This window comes from Oncorhynchus kisutch, linkage group LG5 (assembly GCF_002021735.2).
Source record: "Oncorhynchus kisutch isolate 150728-3 linkage group LG5, Okis_V2, whole genome shotgun sequence".
NCBI classification, from domain to species: Eukaryota; Metazoa; Chordata; class Actinopteri; order Salmoniformes; family Salmonidae; genus Oncorhynchus; species Oncorhynchus kisutch.
Window position 1 is genome coordinate 14075677 of NC_034178.2, and position 26020 is coordinate 14101696.

A 26020-nucleotide genomic window follows, 5' to 3' on the forward strand; every position below is an offset into this window, starting at 1 on the left:
ATGATTTCCTGCAAGACAGGAATGTCAGTGTTCTGCTATGGCCAGCGAAGAGCCCGGATCTCAATCCCATTGAGCACATCTGGGACCTGTTGGATCGGAGGGGACGGCTATGGCCATTCGCCCCAGAAATGTCCGGGAACTTGCAGGTACCTTGGTAGAAGAGTGGGGTAACATCTCAAAACAAGAACTGGCAATTCTGGTGCAGTCCATGAGGAGAAGATGCACTGCAGTACTTAATGCAGCTGGTGGCCACACCAGATACTGATGACCCCCCCCTTTGTTCAGGGACACATAAAGTTTTTGTTAGTTACATGTCTGTGGTACTTGTTGAATCTTACGTTCATACAAATATTGAAAAAATTTAAGTTTGCTGAAAATAAACGCAGCTGACAGTTAGGATGTTTTTGCTGAGTTTATATCCACATTAAAACGAGTCCTATATCGACATAACCTGAAAGGCCGCTCAGCAAGGAAGAAACCACTGCTCCAAAACTGCCATAAAAAGCCAGACTACGGTTTGCAACTGCACATGGGGACAAAGATCGTACTTTTTGGAGAAATGTCCTCTGGTCTGATGAAACAAAAATAGAACTGTTTGGCCGTAATGACAATCGTTATGGTTTGGAGGAAATGCTTGTAAGCCGAAGAAAACCATCCCAAAGGGTGGCAGCATCATGTTGTGGGGGTGCTTTGCTGCAGGAGGGACTGGTGCACTTCACAAAATAGATGGCATCATGAGAAAGAAACATTACGTGGATATATTGAAGCAGCATCTCAAGACATCAGTCAAGAAGATAAAGCTTGGTCGCAAATGGGTCTTCCAAATGGACAATGACCCCAAGCATACTTCCAAAGTTGTGGCAAAATGGCTTAAGGACAACAAAGTCAAGGTATTGGAGTGGCCATCACAAAGCCCTGACCACATCCTATAGAACATTTGTGGGCAGAACTGAAAACACGAGCAAGGAGGCCTACAAACCTGACTCAGTTACACCAGCTCTGTCAGGAGGAATGGGCCAAAATTCACCTAACTTATTGTGGGAAGCTTGTGGAAGGCTACCCGAAACATTTGACCCAAGTAAACCATTTAAAGGCAATGCTACCAAATACTAATTGAGTGTATATAAACTTCTGACCCACTGGGAATGTGATGAAAGAAAAGCTGAAATAAATGACATTTCACATTCTTAAAATAAAGTGGTGATCCTAAATTACAAAAAATTAAAACAATTTTTTTACTAGGATTAAAATGTCAGGAATTTAAGAAAACTGAGTTTAAATGTATTTGGCTTAGGTGTATGAAAACTTCAGACTTCAACCGTAGCAGTGACGCTATTACGGTGTAACTCCGGTAGGGCAACATCTGAAAAATAGCGCACTTGGTAATGTGTACCATTGCTCGACCAGTCGCGAAAGCCAACATCACCCACGACAGAGAACGGTTGATTGTCATGGGCAATGAATTCCATTATCTTGGCGTTAATGGATTTCACCTTTGAGTTGTCTCGCTGAAATGTTCTTACTCTTTCAAATGACAGAAAGACTTGTTGACTGCTAGATCCACACAGCAGACATTGTGGGCTAGGTTAGGAATGCTGTGTTGCACATGCAGTGCAAAATGTTACGTGTCGTCATTATGTCATGTACAGAGGTCACCCAATTAATCGGAATGGCCGATAAATTAGGGCCGATTTAAAGTTTTCATAACAATTGGAAATCTGCGAACGCAGTAAGAAGCCAAGGTAAGTTGCCAGCATTAAACTTATCTTACAAAAAATAATCAATCAATCATAATCACTAGTTATAACTACACATGGTTGATGATATTACTAGTTTATCTAGCGTGTCCTGCGTTGCATATAATCAATGTGGTGCGCATTCGCGAAAAAGGACTGTCGTTGCTCCAACGTGTACCTAACCATAATTATCAATGACTTTCTTAAAATCAATACACAAAAGTACAGTGGGGCAAAAAAGTATTTAGTCAGCCACCAATTGTGCAAGTTCTCCCACTTAAAAAGATGATAGGCCTGTAATTGATCATCATAGGTACACTTTAACTATGACAGAGAAAATGAGAAAAAAAAATTAGACAATCACATTGTAGGATTTTTTATTAATTAATTTGCCAATTATGGCAGAAAATAAGTATTTGGTCATTAACAAAAGTTTCTCAATACTTTGTTATATACCCTTTGTTGGCAATGACAGAGGTCAAACGTTTTCTGTAAGTCTTCACACGGTTTTCACACACTGTTGCTGGTATTTTGTCCCATTCCTCCATGCAGATCTCCTCTAGAGCAGTGCTGTTTTGGGGCTGTTGCTGGGCAACACAGACTTTCAACTCCCTCCAAATATTTTCTATGGGGTTGAGATCTGGAGACTGGCTAGGCCACTCCAGGACCTTCAAATGCTTCTTACGAAGCCACTCCTTCGTTGCCCGGGCAGTGTGTTTGGGATCATTGTCATGCTGAAAGACCCAGCCACGTTTCATCTTCAATGCCCTTGCTAATGGAAGGAGGTTTTCACTCAAAATCTCACGATACATGGCCCCATTCATTATTTCCTTTACGCGGATCAGTCGTCATGGCCCCTTCGCAGATAAACAGCCCCAAAGCATGATGTTTCCATCCCCATGCTTCACAGTAGGTATGGTGTTCTTTGGATGCAACTCAGCATTCTTTGTCCTCCAAACACGAAGAGTTGAGTTTTTACCAAAAAGTTATATTTTGGTTTCATCTGACCATATGACATTCTCCCAATCTTCTTCTGGATCATCCAAATGCTCTCTAGCAAACTTCAGACAGGCCTGGACATGTACTGGCTTAAGCAGGGGGACACGTCTGGCACTGCAGGATTTGAGTCCCTGGTGGCGTAGTGTGTTACTGATGGTAGGCTTTGTTACTTTGGTCCCAGCTCTCTGCAGGTCATTCACTAGGTCCCCCTGTGTGGTTCTGGGATTTTTGCTCACCGTTCTTGTGATCATTTTGACCCCACGGGGTGAGATCTTGCGTGGAGCCCCAGATCGAGGGAGATTATCAGTGGTCTTGTAGGTCTTCCATTTCCTAATAATTGCTCCCACAGTTGATTTCTTTAAACCAAGCTGCTTACCTATTGCAGATTCAGTCTTCCCAGCCTGGTGCAGGTCTACAATTTTGTTTCTGGTGTCCTTTGACAGCTCTTTGGTCTTGGCCATAGTGGAGTTTGGAGTGTGACTGTTTGAGGTTGTGGACAGGTGTCTTTTATACTGATAACAAGTTCACACAGGTGCCATTAATACAGGTAACGAGTGGAGGACAGAGGAGCCTCTTAAAGAAGAAGTTACAGGTCTGTGAGAGCCAGAAATCTTGCTTGTTTGTAGGTGACCAAATACTTATTTTCCACCATAATTTGCAAATAAATTCATACAAAATCCTACAATGTGATTTTCAGTTTTTATTTTTTTTCATTTTGTCTGTCATAGTTGAAGTGTACCTATGATGAGAATTACAGGCCTCTCATCATTTTAAGTGGGAGAACTTGCACAATTGGTGGCTGACTAAATACTTTTTTGCCCCAATGTATATATTTTTAAACCTGCATATTTAGAAATCCAGGTTAGCAGGCAATATTAACCAGGTGAAATTGTGTCACTTCTCTTGCGTTTATTGCACACAGAGTCAGGGTATATGCAACAGTTTGGGCCGCCTGGCTCATTGCGAACTACTTTGCCAGAATCTTACGTAATTATGACATAACATTGAAGGTTGTGCAATCTAACAGTAATATTTAGACTTAGGGACGCCATCCATTAGATAAAATACGGAACGGTTCCATATTTCACTGAAAGAATAAACATTTTGTTTTTGAAATGAGAGTTTCCGGATTCTACCATATTAATGACCTAAGGCTCGTATTTCTGTGTGTTATGTTATAATTAAGTCTATGGTTTGATAGACCAGTCTGACTGAGTGATGGTAGGCACCAGCAGGCCCATAAACATTCATTCAAACAGCACTTTCGTGCGTTTTGCAAGTAGCGCTTCAGTAGCGGAGTGGTTGTTCCCCTTGCTCTGCATGGGTAACGCTGCTTCGAGGGTAGCTGTTGTCGATGTGTTCCTGGTTCGAACCCAGGTAGCGGTGAGGAGAGGGATGGAAGCTATACTGTTACACTGGTAATACTAAAGTGCCTATAAGAAAATCCAATAGTCAAAGGTATATGAAATACAAATGGTATAGAGAGAAATAGTCCTTTAATTCCTATAATAACTACAACCTAAAACCTGGGAATATTGAAGACTCATGTTAAAAGACACCACCAGCTTTCATATGTTCTCATGTTCTTAGCAAGGAACTGAAACGTTATCTTTCATACATGGCACATATTGCACTTTTACTTTCTTCTCCAACACTTTGTTTTTGCATTATTTAAACCAAATTGAACATGTTTCATTATTTATTTGAGGCTAAATGGATTTTATTGATTTATTATATTAAGTTAAAATAAGTGTTCATTCAGTATTGTTGTAATTGGCATTATTCCAAATATATATATATTTGTAAAAAAACATAATAAATAAAAACATACGGCCAATTAATCGGTATCGGATTGCTTTGGTCCTCTAATAATCGGTATCGGTGTTGAAAAATCATAATCGGTCAACCTCTAGTCATGTACCTACATTATATAGGTATACGCTTTGACATCGGTTTTGCACATCAGCATTAAACTAGACATCGGGCCGATGCCGATATTGGCATTTTTGGCTAATATCGTCCGATTCCGATATATCATACATCACAACTCTCAATCCTAAAAGGTTGGCTACCAGTCAATTAAATACTTGGTTCTGGCTTCTGAGATGACTAAAAAGCTTAAAGATGAACACTACTCAGTAAACTACTTCAACAGCCCTCCTACCTTGACGTGCAAACTACATGTGAAATCTAATTATCTAGTGACAAGAGGACGGGATCGGACTCAGGAAACTAGGGTCCTATTCACTTGACATCGGAAGCAAACGGACCGAAACGGACTTAAAAGATAACCAATAAGAAACACATTTTCGTTGCAAGACATACCTTGCTACGTTTAGCTATGGTGTGCACTAATGAATACGGCGCAGCAATGGGAGCACGTCTCAGCAGACGTAACAGGCTCGGTATCAGAGTGCGTGAGTCAGGTTTTGTAGAGGTCCTGCTATATCTAACACCTCCGTGCCCTCCGGGGTATGCAGTGGGGAAAAAATTAGGTCATCAAAACCCAGAAAGAGAGGAGGAGTCAGTTGGGAGGATGTGAAAGAGAGGGGTGAGCTCACCAGTATCAAGCCTTGAACAGCTCTACCTCTCCCATCAATGACAGGGATCTGTTCATTAGAGCACATCATTGCAAAACATTTCTAACAGGCAGACACGTGGGCTTGGTGTGTCCATCAATTATGAATGACAAGAGCTATATAACAGAGTTGTGTTCATTAGGGTACACAGGTTTTCTTTTGTTTTTAAATGCAACGGAAAACATAGAATATATTATTGGATTCAGATCGTACCTCTCCGTTTCACTGGAGCGTTTGTCCATTTCGTGCCTAATGAACACAACCCAGGCCAGTTTCCCTAGGCAAGGCTCCTGCCCTCTCCTACCAAACACAGTATGTTCATGATATTCAAAAAAGACACAGACACACGTGTCTGTATAAGGCCACTGTTTCCATTCCACCACTCGAGTGTGGTAAGCACAGGCAGAGGCATAGAGTCAGTCGAGCTTCTGCGCCGGGGAGAGAAAGACAGAGACATTACACTTCACTAACGAGCGTGCACCCACACGGTCGCCGTGGCAACGCCACTGGTATCTGAATCTGAACGACTCCCAGCACAACAACTCGGGAGTGTTTGAGTGCGCTGTGCCGCTCAACAGACAAGCACCCACCCCCACACACTGGGAGAAACACTGGGAAAGATACACACACAGTGGGTTTTCAAATGATCTGGACCTTACACCTTCATTTCAGACAAAATGGAATTTCCTTCAGAAAGTAGAAGACACCTTAAACACTGAATAGCCCAATTTGGGCACCTCAACATCCAGAAATCATCTAGAAGTAAACCTACACCGTTGCATGCTGTGAATCAAAGCTGTCTGACTGAATATGATGTGTGAATGCAGGCATGCATGCTGCGTGTTTGTGTTTACCTCAGTGGCAGAGGGAAACTAGGCAGCCTCCAGCACTGCAGGGGAAAGAGGCAGGGGGACCACAACCTCCCCAACCAGCCTCATTCAAACATTGACCGACCTCCCCCCACACACACACACACACACACACACACACACACACACACACACACGGAACCAACCTAAAATTCCAGAATGCACCACCGTTTCCTGCTCCCTCCCTTGGCCTGTACTGTGAGATCTTGGGTGGACTAAATAACGGGGACGATGACACAGTTTAGCAGGCCCGCTGGTCCAGCGCCAGGACAGGAGGACATAACAACCGGACTATAGAGTGGTGCAGCAGCAGCCTTCAATAGGCCGGGTCAGGTCACAGTGCCTTGGCTAATGCCCCTCTCTGCAATGGACCAGAAAACAAGCCAAAATCGCTGACACTTTGTGTGATGATGGCGAGAGAGAGAGAGAGAGAGAGAGAGAGAATGAAAAGGATAGGGAAAGGGGAAAAGGGAGAGAGGCACACGGGGGAGAAAAAGGAGTGGAAGAGAAAGAAGATTTGAAAGAGAGAAAGAGGAAAAGCGGGAGAATGAGGAGAGAGAGGAGGAGGAGCAAGCGAGGGAGGGAGACGAGGAGAAAGAGACAGGCGCTCACCCAACCGGCATCCTCCCCCACCGATAACTAGCCAGGTTCGTCTCAGTCTAACGATCATAGCAACTAATTGGAAGAATTTAAACAAACTATTAGCCCAGCTCTGCGCAACAACAGAGAGCCATTCACACAGACAAGACAGAACAGACCCTCTACGGCAGTCTGCTTTGCTGTGGTGCCACAGGGGCTCCATGCTAATAGCTAACGCATCTCCTTAAATGCCTGTATGAAACGCAACTGCTTGCGGTTTACTCTAACAGCCTTCTCTGTGTAACTGTTTGTGTTAGCGAGAGAGGGGGAGAGACAGAGTCAATGAAAAAGAAAGAGAGAGAGTCAACAAGAGAGACTCACATTTATTTTTGCATTGCTGGAGGGATGTGCAAAGCGTTGCAACATGCCCTCTCTCAAAGAGCACTCATTTCCATACTCCCAGCGAAGAGATGAGCGCTCTCAAATTGACCTTGAAGAGGGCTCCGAACAAACCCGCCGCGAAGATACCAAAGCATGTCTTTTTATCCTACCGAGCACCAGATAAACATCACGCAACTGTGTGAAGTCTCCCCCTAGACGTGCTGTGCACTCCAGAATTATCCTGAAACAGGGGGGTGCTGGATAGAATTAGTCCAACCAACAAATCTCATAGAGTGCATGTAACCTGGTGGTGGTTATGCAATATGCATGCATGAATGGAAAATGGAAAGTATGGATCCCAAATTACACTCCGATGTTTCACAAACACAGATCTCAACTTGCTGAAGGACTCATTTTTCTGGCCCACACAGGCACACACACGCAGGCCACATACACCCTGGCTGTGCCCACCAGCATCTACCAGCCATATTATGTCAATTCCATTTTGAAGCAAAGCCACTACTGATCAGTTGCTACTCTCTCCCCCTCCCTCCAGCCCTCCTGTAGTAAGGACATAACCAACAGAGGGAGAGTATAGGCTATGTGCTTGGCTGCCAACAGGCACACACACATGAAAACGAAGCCTGACCAAAATCTCCAGATTCAAAACTGGCAAAAACATGTGTGCATTTTTCACATGCGTGTGAATAAACACACACACACACCTATACACAAACGTGTACAAATGTACACGCACAATAATAATGTATGATCAAAGTGTAGAAGAGTGCTACACTGAGACAAAAAAGGGGTTTCTAAGCATTTCATCAGATTCAAGACAATCCTGGGTGGGTTCTTCTTCTTCTTCTTCTTAACACAAACAAGGCAAAGTCATTCTGCAAAGCATCGGTCAGTCTGTTTTCTGCCTGCCGGTCCATCCAACCTCCTTCCCGTTCCGTCTGTCTACACTAGGCGTAAACCTTGGTCCTTGATATTTACGTCTGTATCGCTTTCCAAACACGCTCACATTTCAATAGAGGTCAGGGACATTAACTGGTTGGCTGCTTGCAGAAGTAGGGTAGCATACATTGTGATCCTTTTACAAAGACAAAACTAGCATCACACCAAACCGTTTCACTGGCTAACGGTTGCCGTCAGTCTTGACAAATGTCATCGGTGTCACCTCCACTCCCTGTGAACTTTAAAACCACAGTTTGCGCTCAAGGAGCGTAACACGTGACACACTCTCGGGAGGACGACACACTCCTATGGGACTCTGGCTCGGCTCAGTGTGTGCATGTAAAAGGTTGCTCGCAGCCATTAACCGGTGGGTATAAGATGAGACTGAAAACACTTCATTCAGAATGAGCCAGACATGAAAGCTAGAGAAGGCTATGGCTACTCATGAGTCTAAAACATCCTTTTAGATCGAAATTAGCATATTTTTAAATGTTTCACAAAGCCCAAAGAATTATAATCAAATGGTGATTTGGGACTTGGGGCTAATGCTATAATTCTCCGCTAACTAATACAGTCTGTTTCCACTAGCATTGCTAACATGCTCCAAAAAATGCTAGCCAGGAGATTCCAGCCATTGCTAAGTAACCAATGACTTGGATGAAATGACAACCTATGTAAGACGAAAATAAGCTAAAATGTATTTTAAAGCCAACTATCCTTTTTAACTTCAGGTGAGTATTACATACTCTGGGGGGGAAAAATGCTCAGATTGGTTCAAGGAAGGAGGAGAATAGGAAGGCTTAACTTCTGAACATACAGTTCTTTGTTGCCAGTTTTCTTCTAGGAAATTGATTATGGTTGACGTCAGGGGCTCATTCCAGGGAACTGCTGTTCTGTGGAAAGGCAACTAGCTCTTGTTTAGAAATCACCATCCCCAAACTAACTTCTTGTATAGCTTTCATAGAGGATGCCCAAGTCAAAGCGCTTAACTCTGAGATCGTGTGATCTCTATTTTGCTTTCTAATCTAGATACCCAGTAATCTGCAGACGCCTTTGAGCCAATGTCACAGAAAGAGGCCCGAAGCAAAATGTTCACCTGAGCTACGGAGCTAACTACAGGGAGTGCGGTACACTGTGCTAACTCTAGTGTGTCTGTGCCTCAGGGACAAAGGCGAAGGAGAACTGAATGTACCCTCCCTACCAACCACTTACTCTCTACCTCTCATCCAACCTGTACTGCTCGCCCTCCTCTCCATTCCCCTCCACCCCCCTGCTTGCTTCACCAGGCTAATGCCCCGCCCTCCCCACCCCCTGCAGTCAAGCGGCTTGTCTGTGCGTGTGTAGCACTCACCATGTCCCTCTGTGTCACGATATAGCCGTGGCCATGTCTGCATTGCAATGGGCCGGCGCTCGTCAAATCCCCAACGCTGCTGGAGACAAAGAGAGGGACATCTCTCAAATCACAACAACACACTGTCCAACATGGCTGGTACACACACACAGGCTTAGCAGACAGAGCTACGGGCAAGCACTTGAGCAGCTCCCCTTTTCATGATATAACGCAACTCGATTTAGCAGTCTATAACAGCACGTAGACAGCTAGTGGTTCAGTATAGCAGGAATGAGGACTATTTACATGTACAAATATACATGATTAGGAATAGCATGAAGGAAAATCAAAAGGGAAGACCATTGATTGTCATTTAAACCATTACATTTCATCCTAATTTCAGAACACCTCCACCGGACGTTCTAATTGGTTTGTTAATTACATTTCCTATTGGTCTACCTGCTCATTGCAGCAATTTAAAAAGAGATCTATTGAAATGAACACTGAACACATATCATATTGAAATGAACACATGATGCTGTTCAGAACATGATGCTGTTCAGTCATGATGAAGAGACACCCATGTCAGATGTAAAACATGCCCTGTTCAGTCATGATGGAGCGACACCCATGTCAGATGTAAAACATGCCCTGTTCAGTCATGATGGAGCGACACCCATGTCAGATGTAAAACATGCCCTGTTCAGTCATGATGGAGCGACACCCATGTCAGATGTAAAACATGCCCTGTTCAGTCATGATGGAGCGACACCCATGTCAGATGTAAAACATGCCCTGTTCAGTCATGATGGAGCGACACCCATGTCAGATGTAAAACATGCCCTGTTCAGTCATGATGGAGCGACACCCATGTCAAATGTAAAACATGCCCTGTTCAGTCATGATGGAGCGACACCCATGTCAGATGTAAAACATGCCCTGTTCAGTCATGATGGAGCGACACCCATGTCAGATGTAAAACATGCCCTGTTCAGTCATGATGGAGCGACACCCATGTCAGATGTAAAACATGCCTGGTTCAGTCATGATGCTGTTCAGTCATGACGGAGCGACGCCCATGTCAGATGTAAAACATGCCCTGTTCAGTCATGATGCTGTTCAGTCATGATGCTGTTCAGCCATGATGGAGCGACGCCCATGTCAGATGTAAAACATGCCCAGTTCAGTCATGATGCTGTTGGGTCATGATGGAGCGACACCCATGTCAGATGTAAAACATGCCCTGTTCAGTCATGATGCTGTTCAGTCACGATGGAGCGACGCCAGTGTCAGATGATGTAATCCCCACTCTCTCCCACACACACACACTGGTGTGGACAAAAGTAGCGTGGCAGTTCAGCGTTCACCTTTCAGCGGGTGAGCTAATCTGTTTACAGTGGCTGTGGGGCCAGGGCCAAAATCTCATCAGCACAGCCCAAGACGATCATCCGGAGCAGGTCAGCCCTAGCGCCAGCACACTCACTTAATTCCTCTAATCTGCACACGGGGAGTGTGTGTGTGTGTGTGTGTGTGTGTGTGTAAGCCTCATCTGCGTGCTTGCGTTTGCATGCGGTGCATCTGTGTCCAAACAAGCAATCCTTCACCACCAGGAAGTTCAGTATGATGCCAAGGAGTAGCAGCCGACACTAACTTGAAACCAACATGAAAACAACAGTGCACCCAGGCAGGCACACTTCATTAAGCACAGCTCAAGTATGAAAGTATTTGACCCAGGTCTGCTGTCCCTGCTTCTGGGTTAAGACATCCTGATTGGCCCCAACACTGCCGGGGTCAGCTCATCACACAGCTAATAGGTCACAATATCTGCAGCCAATCATGGTTCTAAGATGATCTACCACCAGCGCCGACTGAACAAAAAGGCCCACAAACCAGCAAGACGATCACAGAAATCTATACCAAAGCCATAGCCAAACGTTTCCTAGCGTGCAGGTAAGAAATACCATTTTACGTAAAGAAGAAGGCTGTGTGTAAATACATCCTTCCTTGAAGTGATGGCTGATCTGACACGAGTGGATTGGTGTAAGCTATGAAACCTACGGGGAGGAACGGAGGAAGAAAGGCAGCATCCGAAGAGGGAAGACGGATCAACACGAGTGTCGGCAGTGGGCAACGGGTGGCCGTCCCATCGCCTCCAACCACAGAACATCGGACGTTATTATCTATTCATCACTTGACGGTCCGGCATGTTGAGTCAGCACTGGCCGCCGACACCAAGCGGGTGATCTACTGCGTGCGCCCGACGTTCCTGTTTCGTCTGTATTCACTCTAACAGTATTCAAACAGAGCCAGAGAAACTGAATGACTTGTGTATATGAGGAGTGAATTGGGCATTGGGATTTGATCTCAGGAGCGAGAGCGAGACCTTATTGGTAGAATAGTAACATTGATGAGCAGATGGGGAAATAGAAAAGATTAATGCAGAGGGCTATCAGGCATCCCAGTCACAGGGGTTGCATTACGGCTTGACTGCGGCAGAGCGTAGGGGCAGAGAGGAGGGGTGTCACTGCATCGCTCATACATAATGAGAGGAGCATGATCAGCAGATGTGCCTCCCTCTCAGACTCAACACACACAAACACGTATCATTACTGAGATACTCAAGCCGAAACCAGTAAACCGATTGCTGTCCGAGCCCTACACAAGACAGAAGTCTCAAAAGACACAAACACACAGCTCACTAAACAGATTAAGCTGCTGACAAACCAAAGCCCACATCCCCACTAAACCTATTACCAACAAAAACCCTACAAATACCCCTCAACAGACAAGCAGACCCACAAACATTTTACCAACATATCCAGTGGTAGACCTAACCCTATGCAACACCCTCTGACATGGGGCTGTGACGATACCAGTATCACTGTATTTTGTCCATGGCAAAAACATAAACACGACGCAGATCCAAACTCTTTGGTCCTTTAAAAACCCGCAGCATGTCAAATAGCGTGCTATAGCTTGGGAAATAAATCAAATGTGACTCTGGTTGACAACATGTTTGTTTTCAACATTAGGGCTGTTTTCCAAAATAAGTTAAAACCATGTGTTTTGTTTCCTTGCCACGATACTAACGAGTAGTCCCAGCTCTACTCTGTATTACGGGGCAAATAGTTGACCTCGACTTAGGCCTGAACTAGCCTGGTCACAGATCGGTTTGTGCCGTTGACGCAAACTGGTGAGGGCCAAAAAAGGAGACCAAAAATTTGTGCGCAGAAAATCTGTGTAAACAGCAACAAAATGTGTCTATTTTAAGAGTGGGGTTGTCACAATACCAACGATACATTTGACATTTTAATTTAGCAGACACTCTTATCCAGAGCAACTTACAGTTGTGAGTGCATACATTGTTTATAATTTTTCCTTCTTCTTCATACTACCAGGCCAAGTATCACTATACCAAGTCCCCCCCCAGGACACATGTTCCCTTTTTCTATACGTTTTTGCACAAAAACCTTTCCTTGATAGTCACACCTCTACTCAATACAACACATTGAATTTAACGTCACACTTTTTACTGTATAATAGAAAAGGCTACTGCTGAAAATAGCTGATTTGCTCATATCCAAAGGCCTACCTGTGATTGGGCAGGGGGAATGTAGTACGGGATATCAAAGCATAATGATCTGCATTTTCATATTGGCCTATATGAAACCATTTTTAGCCTACTCTTCAGACAACTTTACACAGTCTACACACACACTCCCTCCCACACACACACCTCACTTACTCCTCCATTCTCCCACACACATTCTATTTATCTCCCCCCCCCACACACACACACACAGAGCTCCCAAAAGTTAGGCAAGAATTTTTTGAATTTTGTTAAGATTTATCTTAGAACCACATTGATTAGACATATGGATCATTTCTTTCGGTAGGCCATCTCGGTTTTTCCTGTGCCATCCAAATTTGTGCATAGCCAAGGTACCATGTTAGCTAGCTATCCAGGTAACATGACTAAACAAGGTTGTTTGCACTCAAACTAAACACTTGCAGCCCGTGAGTAGATCAAAGCGGTCTGCAACATGGTTAATTGAATTATATAAAAACGGCCTGCTTGTCCTTACAGGCGAAATTAAAAGAAACGCTCGCGCTGTGAGCCGTTCCAATATTTAAACAATTGTAACAGACGCCCCACCACTGTCTGCACACCCCAGCTCGCCATCACAGTTAAATAAACATTTTAAACTGATGGAGATACGCAGAAAGAATGGATGGAGAAAAGTGGCTGAGTAGGCTAATGGCTGGTTAGGAGATGCAGCTGGCTGCTCACAGCTGTCACAGCTGATTTCGGATGAAGTACTAATTCTGATATGACATTTCTGACATCAGGCTCTGAACTCTGTCCTTACAAATAGAATACGTAGGGATGAATTATGTGCTGTCATTAACTTAGAGAGAGAAGGCAGTGACCACACAGGGAGATTTGTTTTGAGTCTCTTTTCTTTTTTTTAGCTCTATGGGTGATAAACTCTGCGTCGGAGTCCTCTGCCACAATTTTTTTTGTCGTTCTTCGCGTGGATGACCTATTTTGATCAAAACGGGCAAATAAATCGCCTTTAAAGTGACAAGTTTTCATCCCTGTCTATGGCAGTGGCTTTCAGAGGCTGTGTGACAGCGAAGTTTAGTCAGACTGGTCTGTTTGTTCTTACAGTCGAAAATAAAACGTACCCACTTCGCTCGCGCTCTGAGCCACTCCAATAATTAAACAAAGGTAACAGAAAACCCATCACGCGCAGAAGGAACGGACGGAGAGAAGCGGCTAAATTGGCTAATGGCTGGTTTGGGGGATGTGGCTGGCTGCTCACAGCTGTCACACCTGATATTGGATGAAGCGTCTGCTATCACGCTCTCAACTCTGATATTCTATTTGTAGGACGCCATCTGTGCCCAGTCGTCATTTCGATACGAGAACATACACCATTATTTAGTGATCACACCGGGAGAAGATCAGTTTGCGCCCCTCTTTTATAGCTCGCCCTGCGTCTGCGCACTTTTCGCCAGACTGCCGCCTCGGTCACACCAACAGTGCGGGCACGTTGGTACACCAGAAGTACATTCATTTCTTTAAAACAATATTTTTTTAAACTTTGTTTATTGAATTTAACACCAGCATTTACAAAATAATTGCACTTGTAAGTTATTTGGTAGTAATAAAAAATACATTAAAGACAACAATAGAGTAAAACAGAGAGTGAGACAGACATAACACAACAAAATAATTAGAAAAAAAAATATTTTGATAGATTTAATCCATTTATTTTGAATTGCATAAAGTTGGAAAAAATTCAACACACACTCAATGGGTCTGTATACAAATTCTATGCAATGTGGGCTCCCTTCTTTTCTTATGTTACATGACTACATTTCCCTGCAGTACATTAATTTCTAATGGCACACTGCGTTTGTCTTGCAGCATTGCGTTGCAGAGGCAGTTGTAGTATGTTCTGTGTGGCGCATACATTGGATTTATTTAACAAATGCATCAAACGGTACGCGGCTTGACAAATGTTGAACTTTTGTTGCACACATAACCAGATGATACCTTGTACCGTTTTGCGTCTGTGTGATAGAGGCATTATACAGTTGAAGTCAGAAGTTTACATAAACTCAAGTTATTTGGCTTAGGTGTAAGTGTTTCACAATTCCTGACATTTAATCCTAGTAAAAATGCCCTGTATTAGGTCAGTTAGGATCACCACTTTATTTTAAGAATGAAATGTCAGAAAATAGTACAGAGAATAATTAATTTCAGCTTTTATTTCTTTCATCACATTCCCAGTGGGTCAGAAGTTAACATACAATCAATTAGTATTTGATAGCATTGCATAAAATAGTTTCACTTGGGTCAAACGTTTCTGGCAGCTTCCACAACCTTCCCACAAGACGTTGGGTGAAATCTGGCACATTCCTCCTGACAGAGCTGGTGTAACTGAGTCAGGTTTGTAGGCCTCCTTGCTCACGCACACTTTTTCAGTTCTGCCCACAAATGTTCTATAGGATTGAGGTCAGGGCTTTGAAGGCCACTCCAATACCTTGACTTTGTTGTCCATAAGCCATTTTGCCACAACTTTGGAAGTACTGTATGCTTGGGGTCATTGTCCATTTGGAAGACCCATTTGCGACCAAGCTTTAACATCCTGACTGATGTCTTGAGATGTTGCTTCAATATATCCACATAATTTTCCTTTCTCATGGAACCATCTATTTTGTGAAGTGCACCAGTCCCTCCTGCAGCAAAGCACTCCCACAACATGATGCTGCCACCCCCGTGCTTCACGGTTGGGATGGTGTTCTTCGGCTTGCAAGCATCCCCCTTTTTCCTCCAAACATAACGATGGTCTTTACAGCCAAACAGTTCTATTTTTGTTTCATCAGACCAGAGGACATTTCTCCAAAAAGTATGATCTTTGTCCCCATGTGCAGTTCCAAACCGTAGTCTTGCTTTTTTATGACAGCTTTGGAGCAGTGACTTCTTCCTTGCTGAGCGGCCTTTCAGGGTATGTCGATATAGGACTCGTTTTACTGTGGATATAGATACTTTTGTACCAGTTTCCTCCAGCATCTTCACATGGTCCTTTGCTGTTGTTCTGGGATTCATTTGCACTTTTTGCACCAAAGTACGTTCATCTCTAGGAGACAGAGCGTGTCTCCTTCCTGAGCGGTACGACGGCAGAGTGGTCCCATAGTGTTTATACTTGCGTACTATTGTTTGTACAGATGAACGTGGCATCTTCAGGCGTTTGGAAATTGCTCCCAAGGATGAACCAGACTTGGAGGTCTACAATCTTTTTCTTTTGAATTTCCCATGATGTCAAGCAAAGAGACACCGAGTTTGAATGTAGGCCTTGAAATACATCCACAGGTACACCTCCAATAGACTCAAATGATGTCAATTAGCCAATCAGAAGCTTCTAAAAAGGTATGATATCATTTTCTGGAATTTTCCAAGCTGTTTAAAAGGCACAATCAACTTAGTGTATGTAAACTTCTGACCCACTGGAATTGTGATACAGTGAATTATATGTGAAATAATCTGTCTGTAAACAATTGTTGGAAAAATTACTTGTCATGCACAAAGTAGATGTCATAACCGACTTGCCAAAACTATAGTTTGTTAACAAGAAATGTGTGGAGTGGTTGAAAAATTAGTTAATGACTCCAACCTAGGTGTAAACTTCCGACTTCAACTGTATGTGGGTCACGTGTCTTGTTCGGAGGTGTTGACTGATTTCATGTCAATGCCAATATGGCTCAAATTCACTAGCTAGCTAACCAACAACTGTAACAACGTATTTGAGAGACAAGTGCTCATTGTGTAAATGTGTTAGTTTTCAATAAACATTGGAGACTTAATATAATTTACATGTTTTCAACAAGCTCTGCCAACCCCGTCTGTTTTGCACCAGTTGCGCACACGTCGGTTGTTGCTAAACAACCAACCAGTCAATAGCAAATAACACCTGATTGGTACTTCATGAAACTGGTCAATGGTTCTGCGTGAATCTCATGTACATGTTCTCATATAACACTGTTCACTCAATAGGCCTATAAAGCCATGAACTACTTGAACAGGTAAGTTCTCGGCTAAGCGGTTAAAAGTATGTACGGCATTTACCACTTGGAGCAGTGGAACCGAGTTTGTGACTCACTAATCTACACAACCCGGGCTCTTTCTCCATGGTCTAACAATGATTTAACGAAATCATTGTATCCTTCCCTTCAACTGCAATGATAAGCCGTGACAAGGTCAAATATAAGCTCGTCGAACAGGAATTTCAGTTGTCGTTGTGGAAATTTCAGTTATGTCATTACTGTATTCGTAGTGCAGGAAGTTCAGCTCTGTAATTTCAGAGCAGGAAATATATATATTTTTTTAAACAGGTCAAAGAGAATCTCTGGACCGCATAGAGAAGCCAAGCTTCGTCTAAAAAGCCCTGTTCATTTATCACAAGGCTGATCTACGGCCCCTGGCATTCTCCTCTGCCAGTCTGTTTCCCCCTGCCACACCTTTTGGAATGGGTTCGTGGGCACAGGCACACGCAGCCAAATGGTTGGCGCATGGGCGGACACGGTGTCAGACCATCAGTCGGTGACGCGAGTGACGCGACAGACACACAGAGTCGGACAACTCACAGTGGTGACAAGAGGTTGTGCTTACAATACCGCTGAACAGCGCTCGTGTTCCTATCATAACATCCTAGCACCAGGAGCATTTCATCTATGGGTGATGAAAGCCTGTGCCCCCCCCCCCCATATCAAACTGTGTTTAGCTAGAACAAGCACGCCGCAGGAACTGGAGCAGAATCCTTTGCCAGTGAGAGAGAGTTCAAAAAGCAGCCCATTTAATGTCCTGGCAGGCATCAGCTCTTCTTGGCACGCTGGCACCGTGACACAACCTGGCCTTGGCATCGGGAGAAGCCATTGGCAATATAGTGCCACTCCAGAACTCATTGCGCTTGGCAAAGCCTCGCCAGTGCATTCATATAGCATAAGGTTACAATGTCTTGCCAATGCTTAACCAGCCATATTATGGTTACAGAGTGAAAAGAAAAAGGAAAATGTGCCTTGTTAGCAGAAGGGATTATTTGGGATAGAAAGGGGGGAATGGAGGAGAGAAATCCCAGAGTTCTCCTCTTTCAGTGGAGGATGCCAAAACGCACCCCTCCCCCACCCACCAGTAAAGCGTTCCAAATCAGCGCACCCTACATTTTTCAACTCAGTGAGGGATAAGGTATCAGGAGACCTGGCAACCTTCATACTCGCATCATGAGCTGAAATGAAAAGATTCCACTACAAGGAACTGAGCTAAACTCAGTGGCCACCAGCCAATCAGAGAGAGTGTTTCCATTTTCAGGGGTTGTCACTAGCCAATCACAGAAAGTAGGGGTGCAACAATTCACCAAACCAACAGTTCGCTACATATTGCAGTTACTACAGTCCATTTTTATTTACTTAAGTGTTAACACCGAAAAGACTCATCAAAAACAACGCTAAAATAAAGTGCAATATGCGTGTGAAGTCAATATGTAAAAACATGGCTCGGGCATTGTATAGGCCTATGCTATAACATTTCTCTTACAGAGAGAAAAAGTTGAGCAATTGTGTTAATGTGATGGGCTGTCACTGTTAAGTAGCTCTCTGTAGCCCTGGAGGTCCATCCATCTGTAGTAAGCCCGACACGCCCAACACAAAATTGGCTTGCTTATATAGAGCAGGTACTACCCAGTTGCTGAAATGGGTGCGAGAGGGAAGTTCGTAATGTGGCTTGAGCACTTTCACGAGGTACTATTCTCAACCACTGAGAACGGGCGCAGCTAAAAAACACCTATCGCTCTTGTAATTTCTTTGGCCAGGTCCGAATCTGCTGCAAAGGGCAGCGCGAATACAGACGGGAGACAAAGTTGTGTTGTTTCCATCTTGCTCCGGTGGTAGGAATACTGGGGTGATTTCGGCATAAATGTTAAGTGTCAACATGTTTGAGGTGTTGGCAGCAACATAAGCCACTCTCGTTGAGCAGTGGCGATATACTGTTGAAGTTTTATCCACAACGCTCTGTCCATCTCCATTATAATCTAACGGGAAGCCAAAAGGTTCCCAAACTAGAGATTTAAACGAGGATGGAGGATCCTCCTGGTTGTGATAGTTCATTTACAGGTATGTGACAGTACCGGCAAACTCTGAACCACTGCGAAACCCTACAATTTCAGATTACACAGGGAGAGGAGAGAGAGCGAGAGAGACCATGACAGAGAGAGATAGGCGATAAGAATTCTCATTATGCAGGAGGGAGAAGTAAAAAGAGAACGTTCCATTTCTCCAATGGGGTTTTGAGGAATAGTAACCAACCATACCAGATTAAAAAGGAGGCCCATTTATTAGAGCCATAGTATGTGGCAGCTGTGGCAGTGACAGATGGCCCAGTGCACTATGGGAGAGTAGCTGGGTCACAGCCAGGTCAGTTGGGCACTGGTGGAAAGGGCAGCAACACCCACACACTGCACATGAGTGGGGGGGAGAGACAGCACTTCACCATGGTCATGTTCATTAGGCTTTAAATGGTAGAAAACCAACTGATACTGGGTTGTACTATCTGGGTTTATCCAATTGATAAATGTTTGAAAACATTTCCAGTTCAGTGCCCTATGAACATGACCCAACATGGCCTACTCTTATGAAAACATAGGGACCGCTCACATCAGACTCTCCCAAAAGTCTAACACCATCATCAACAGTATGTGCAGAATGTCACCAATCACAATCAACCAGAACAGAACACCCTCCAATACCTAATCCACACACCTGAGTCAAGCCAAAGTCGCTAGAACTGTGCTAGGAAGGACAATGTTAACAGAAACATTTTAGCCAGTACGGATTTGGTGAGCATTTTAGTGTCACTAATTTACATCACCAACAATAGTGAAATCCAAAATGAAGCATTACCCTATATGTAGAGCCAGGAGTATGTCATACCCACGTAACTGGACGAACCGGACGTAACTGGTCCAAATTAAAGGACATAACTAGACTAGGGCCGGGCGATATGGCCGAAATATTATATCACCGTATTTAAAAAAATATATATATATATATTTTTTTAAATGGACAGTATTTGATGGTATTTTTATTTTTTCAGTAATACAAGTTCTACATTTACTTTATGAGTAGTGAGTGATCCTAGGGTGGTAACACAGACTCGGTGAAATCACTTACAGGCTGACTACACCGCTCGAGGTCAGTTCTATTTATGATGCAGATCGTGCTGCAAGTCCTGCCCCTCCCATCTCATTGGTTTATAGAAGCAGGTACCCACGTGCCATCTCCTCATTGGTTATACCCACGTGGGTGACTGAAAGACGAACGAGGTCAGTGGCGGTAATGCACCTAATTTATGAAAGTTGCCCATTGCAATATAAGAAATCAAATCAAAGTTTATTTGTCACGTGCACGGAATACAACAGGTGTAGACCTTACAGTGAAATTCTTACTTACAGGCTCTAACCAATAGTGCAAAAAAGGTGTTAGGTAAGTAAAGAAATAAAACAGTAAAATGACAGGCTATATACAGTAGTGAGGCTATAAAAGTAGCGAGGCTACATACAGACACCGGTTAGTCAGGCTGATTGAGGTAGTATGTACATGTAGATACGGTTAAAGTGACTATGCATATATGATAAACAGAGTAGCAGCAGCGTAAAATAAGGGGTTGGGGGGGGGGGCACACAATGCAAATAGTCTGGGTAGCCATTTGATTACCTGTTCAGGAGTCTTATAGCTTGGGGGTAAAAACTGTTGAGAAGCCTTTTTGTCCTAGACTTGGCACTCCGGTACCGCTTGCCATGCGGTAGTAGAGCGAGCAGTCTATGACTGGGGTGGCTGGGGTCTTTGACAATTTTTAGGGCCTTCCTCTGATACCGCCTGGTATAGAGGTCCTGGATGGCAGGCAGCTTAGCACCAATGATGTACTGGGCCGTATGCACTACCCTCTGTAGTGCCTTGCGGTCAGAGGCCGAGTAATTTCCATACCAGGCAGTGATGCAACCAGTCAGGATGCTCTCGATGTTGCAGCTGTAGAACCTTTTGAGGATCTCAGGACCCATGCCAAATCTTTTTAGTTTCGTGAGGGGGAATAGGCTTTGTCGTGCCCTCTTCATGACTGTCTTGGTGTATTTCGATCATTCTAGTTTGTTGTTGATGTGGACACCAAGGAACTTGGAAGCTCTCAACCTGCTCCACTACAGCCCCTTCGATGAGAATGGGGGCGTGCTCGGTCCTCCTTTTCCTGTAGTCCACAATCATCTCCTTAGTCTTGGTTACGTTGAGGGATAGGTTCTTATTCTGGCACCCCCCGGCCAGGTCTCTGACCTCCTCCCTATAGGCTGTCTCGTTTTTGTCGGTGATCAGGCATACCACTGTTGTGTCATCTGCAAACTTAATGATGGTGTAGGTGTCATGCCTTACCATGCAATCGTGGGTAAACAGGGAGTTACAGGAGGGGACTGAGCACGCACCCCTGTGGAGCTCCAGTGTTGAGGATCAGTGTGGAAGATGTGTTGCTACCTACCCTCACCAAACCGCGCAGCCGACCAGTAAAATACTACTTGAGTAAAAGTCTAAAAGTATTGGGTTATAAATATACTTAAGTATCGAAAAAGTAAAAGTATAAATCATTTAAAATTCCATACATTATGCAAGCCAGATGGCACCATTTTCTAGTTTTTTTTGTTTGTATTTACAGATAGCCAGGGGCACACTCTGACATAATTTACAAACAAAACATTTGTGTTTAGTGAGTCCTCCAGATCAGAGGCAGTAAATGACCAGGGATGTTCTCTTGACAAGTGTGTGAATTGGACCATTTTCCTGTCCTGCTAAGAATTAAAAATGTAACGAGTACTTTTAGGTGTCAGGGAAAATGCTCGGAGTAAAAAGTACAGTATTTTCTTTAAGAATGTAGTGAAGTAAAAGTAGTCAAAAATACAAATAGTTAAGTACAGATACAAAAAACAACAACATACATAGTACTTTAAAGTATTTTTACACCACTCCTCAATTGAGAAAATGTCCACACTGCCACGTAGGGTTGCACGATATGGACAAATCATCTAGGACTTATTTTTAACCAAATGTTGCAATTGCAATTTGACTTTCCAATAAGAGCAAAAAACTGTTGGAATCATGGAAATAGAATTACTATTTTAATTCTATAGTTAGAATATAATAGTGGGAACTTTGAATCCAGTGTTGTTTGAGATGACAACAAATTAAAATGCCAGGGAGGGGTTATTGTGACAGTAGGAACTAAAGTGTCGATAAACGTTTCCTAGGGGACCTTATAAGCTTTGGCTACATTGCATGTTCTCTCTTACCTACATCATGTAGCCAACATATTCCTGCTTTGCATATTCCTCTTTGATTTAGAAGATACTGTTGCACAAACATGCAGATTTAAGTCTACACCATCACTGGTATTAGCTAGCTACGTATGCTCTTACTCAGTACATTTATTAGCTAGCTATTAGCATTTGCGGCTAACAAGATTTAGGGCAACTTGCTAAGAAAAGACAAACTAGCTGTTTGCTGATGTAAGAAACACAAACCTTTAGTGTCATTATAGAAAGATAGTGGATTTATATTAAGAAGCAAAGTGAAAACAGCATTGTCATCATCAACATTGTTACATGTGCTGCATTGACCATGCAGACTGAACGCAAGTGTCTCGTGGTTGAGGAACATCAAATGCGCTCCTTGAGTGACGGGGGGCATGGCTAGGTATGTGTTGCGGAGAGAAATGACTAGCAAAGTAAACTATAAAAATTGACATTACACATGGCGTATCACATTTAACAAACCAAAACATTCAAATACTGGTACAGAAGGTAAAGTAAAAACCCAAACCGGTCCCTGTTTCAATACCGGTATATCATAAAATATGTTATACCGCCCAGCCATGGAGACAGCGCACGCCTCACAGTCTCCAATACATACGCGCGCACACACACACCATTTCCTGTCTGTCAGCCTCTGTGTTCCTACATCTGAGGCCATTAGTGGGTGTGTAGGTCACGGAATGTGATTACAGGATGGTATGCTGGGCTGTTTCATGCCATTTGCATGTGCCCGCCCTCAGCTCTGCCCAGCCTGGCGTCACACATGGTGTGTGTGTGTGTAGGCAGGGCCTGAGATAAGCCCTGCAACACAGCATACCATTCCATAAACAGGGTGCCCTGTCCTCTGCCCAGGGCCTGAACCCATGCGCCCCCCCCCCCCACATCTGAGATTTGTGGAGTAAACTATCACGTCAAGATGTCCCTGTTACTGCTCTTTGAGTTCTTTAAGTTTAGACTCTTAGATCCCATGCACAAAAAGAAAAACATTTCTTAAGCTGTCAGATGTCATATGGGAAGAGTCGATATCTGTGAATACATTGTCATACAAAAATTATAACACGTTTGATTAACCATATTGTAGTCCATAATACGTGTTGTCCCTAACATTTCCTAATGCTTGAATATAATTGACACATTCGCCAACAAGCACAAAAACATTTTCACATATCACATGCCTGTAAAATCCAAACCAACAGTGACAAAGTAACATGGCAGCTACACGCGTGTGTGAGTTTGTGATGTTCCTTACCTTAAAATGACCCCAGGTCTCAGAGACCCCGGCTACTCCTCATGAGGAGAGCCTATCCCTGGGTTCCCTTTGTCGTGCCCTTTGACCTTGGTCTGGCAGATAAAGCAAGCTGACTGGCTTAGCGTCGGCCCGGAGTCACAACTGTCACAGAGCCTCAAATCCCGGCACTCCCTCTCAGCAGAAGATCACAGTGCCCATTCACAAACCTGGAGAGTGGAAAAAAAGACAACCATCAGGGGTGTATTCAGGGTCTTTAAAACGCTCAGAATATCGCAGATGGAAATAGAACAAATCCAGTTGACACAATCCCCTATTCCATCTGAGTGACAATCATTTCTGTTCTACGCAATACATTCTCTCTCCGAACATTCCGTGACATTACATCCTCCTAAACAGGCCTCAGATCTCCAAAGACCTAAATACACTTTTGTGTATTTTATATCAGCAAAAACAGAAACGTCCCTTTTTCAGGACCCTGTCCTTCAAAGATAATTCATAAAAATCCAAATAGCTTCACAGATCTTCATTGTAAAGGGTTTAAACACTGTCTCCCATGCTTGTTCAATGAACCATGAACAATTAATGAACATGTACCTGTGGAACGGTTGTTAAGACACTAACAGCTTACAGACGGTAGGCAATTAAGGTCACAGTTATGAAAACTTAGAACACTAAATAGGCCTTTCTACTAAAAACACCAAAAGAAAGATGCCCAGGGTCCATGCTCATCTGCATGAACGATGTGGCCAGGGCAATAACTTGCAATGTCCGTACTGTGAGATGCCTAAGACAGCGCTACAGGGAGACAGGACGGACAGTGGCAGACCACGTGTAATGTTTGGATGTACCGATCCAAACATTACACACCTGCGGGACAGGTACAGGATGGTAACAACAACTGCCCGAGTTACACCAGGAACGCACAATCCCTCCATCAGTGCTCAGACTTTCCGCAATAGGCTGAGAAAGGCTGGACTGAGGGCTTGTAGGCCTGTTATAAGGCAGGTCCTCACCAAACAACACGGGCAACAATGTCGCCTATGGGCACAAACCCACCGTCGCTGGACCAGACAGGATTGGCAAAAAGTGCTCTTCACTGACGAGTTGCGGTTTTGTCGCACCAGGGGTGATGGTCGGATTCGCATTTATCGTCAATGGAATGAGCGTGACACCAAGGCCTGTACTCTGGAGCGGGTTTGATTTGGAGGTGGAGGGTCCTTTATGGTCTGGGGCGGTGTGTCACAGCATCATCGGACTGAGCCTGTTGTCATTGCAGGCAATCTCAACGCTGTGCGTTACAGGGAAGACATCCTCCTCCCTCATGTGGTACCCTTCCTGCAGGCTCATCCTGACATGACCCTCCAGCATGACAATGCCACCAGCCATACTGATCGTTCTGTGTGTGATTTCCTGCAAGACAGGAATGTCAGTGTTCTGCCATGGCCAGTGAAGAGCCCGGATCTCAATCCCATTGAGCACGTCTGGGACCTGTTGGATCGGAGGGTTCCCCCCAGAAATGTCCAGGAACTTGCAGGTGCCTTGGTGGAAGAGTGGGGTAACATCTCACAGCAAGAAATGGCAAATCTGGTGCAGTCCATGAGGAGGAGATGCACTGTAGTACTTATTGCAGCTGGTACTGCAATAAGCATACACCAGATACTGACGGTTACTTTTGATTTTGACCCCCCCCCCCCCCCTTTGTTCAGGGACACATTATTCAATTTCTGTTAGTCACATGTCTGTGGAACTTGTTCAGTTTGTCTCAGTTGTTCAATCTTATGTTCATACAAATATTTACACATGTTAAGTTTGCTGAAAATAAACTCAGTTGACAGTGAGAGGACGCTTCTTTTTTTGATGAGTTTATCAAGCCGCTTTAAAAAAAAGGCACAATCGATACATTCAATGTCTGCTTGAAAAGCAGTGTGACTTTTTAGAGGTTTCAGGGCAATGTCTTAGAGAGGAATAATTCAAATAGGAATACAATAGGAAGAGGCAGACACAGTCGGTCCCAAATCGAACATCTTTGTTCGATTTTTATTTTAGATTGTGTTTCTTCTTTCTCTGGCTGCAACAGAGGCCATGCAATTGAGCAATTACACATTTAACATCTAAGATGGAAAAGATATATAGAAAACGTGTATAATGTGTACATGATACATCCCACATATACCAAGCTAATACATAAAAACCATCACATATACAAAGGCAATGGAACCACATGGCAGATTCTACCCACAGTGCAAAAGGAATAGATAGCACACAACCTACATGTTTAACTGCATATCCACAGCACGTCAGCTTTGACATTAGGTTAGATGCCCAGGTTTAAGCCACTGCACAGCAGTAAAACTATGGGACAGCTTAGAATGAAATACCAATTGATCCAAAAGGACAATTTGGAAATAGCGTTACCCTAGCCTGGTATGC

At 43.8% G+C, this 26020-nt stretch overlaps 1 protein-coding gene across 6 annotated transcripts in view; it reads right to left on the reverse strand.

Annotated features, from left to right (window-relative positions):
- The window catches only part of LOC109890686 (B-cell CLL/lymphoma 9 protein), a 109163-nt gene that overhangs the window by 22804 nt on the left and 60339 nt on the right, over nucleotides 1-26020 (reverse strand). For 4 of the 6 annotated variants that reach the window (XM_031824527.1, XM_031824528.1, XM_031824530.1 and 1 more), the window contains exons 2-3: nucleotides 23591-23796; nucleotides 9455-9533 (exon numbers count right to left, since the gene is read on the reverse strand). The gene's annotated coding sequence lies outside the window, so the exon portion shown is untranslated. The remainder of the gene's footprint in view (nucleotides 1-9454; nucleotides 9534-23590; nucleotides 23797-26020) is intronic. The other 2 variants (XM_031824526.1, XM_031824529.1) reach the window with 2 other exon arrangements.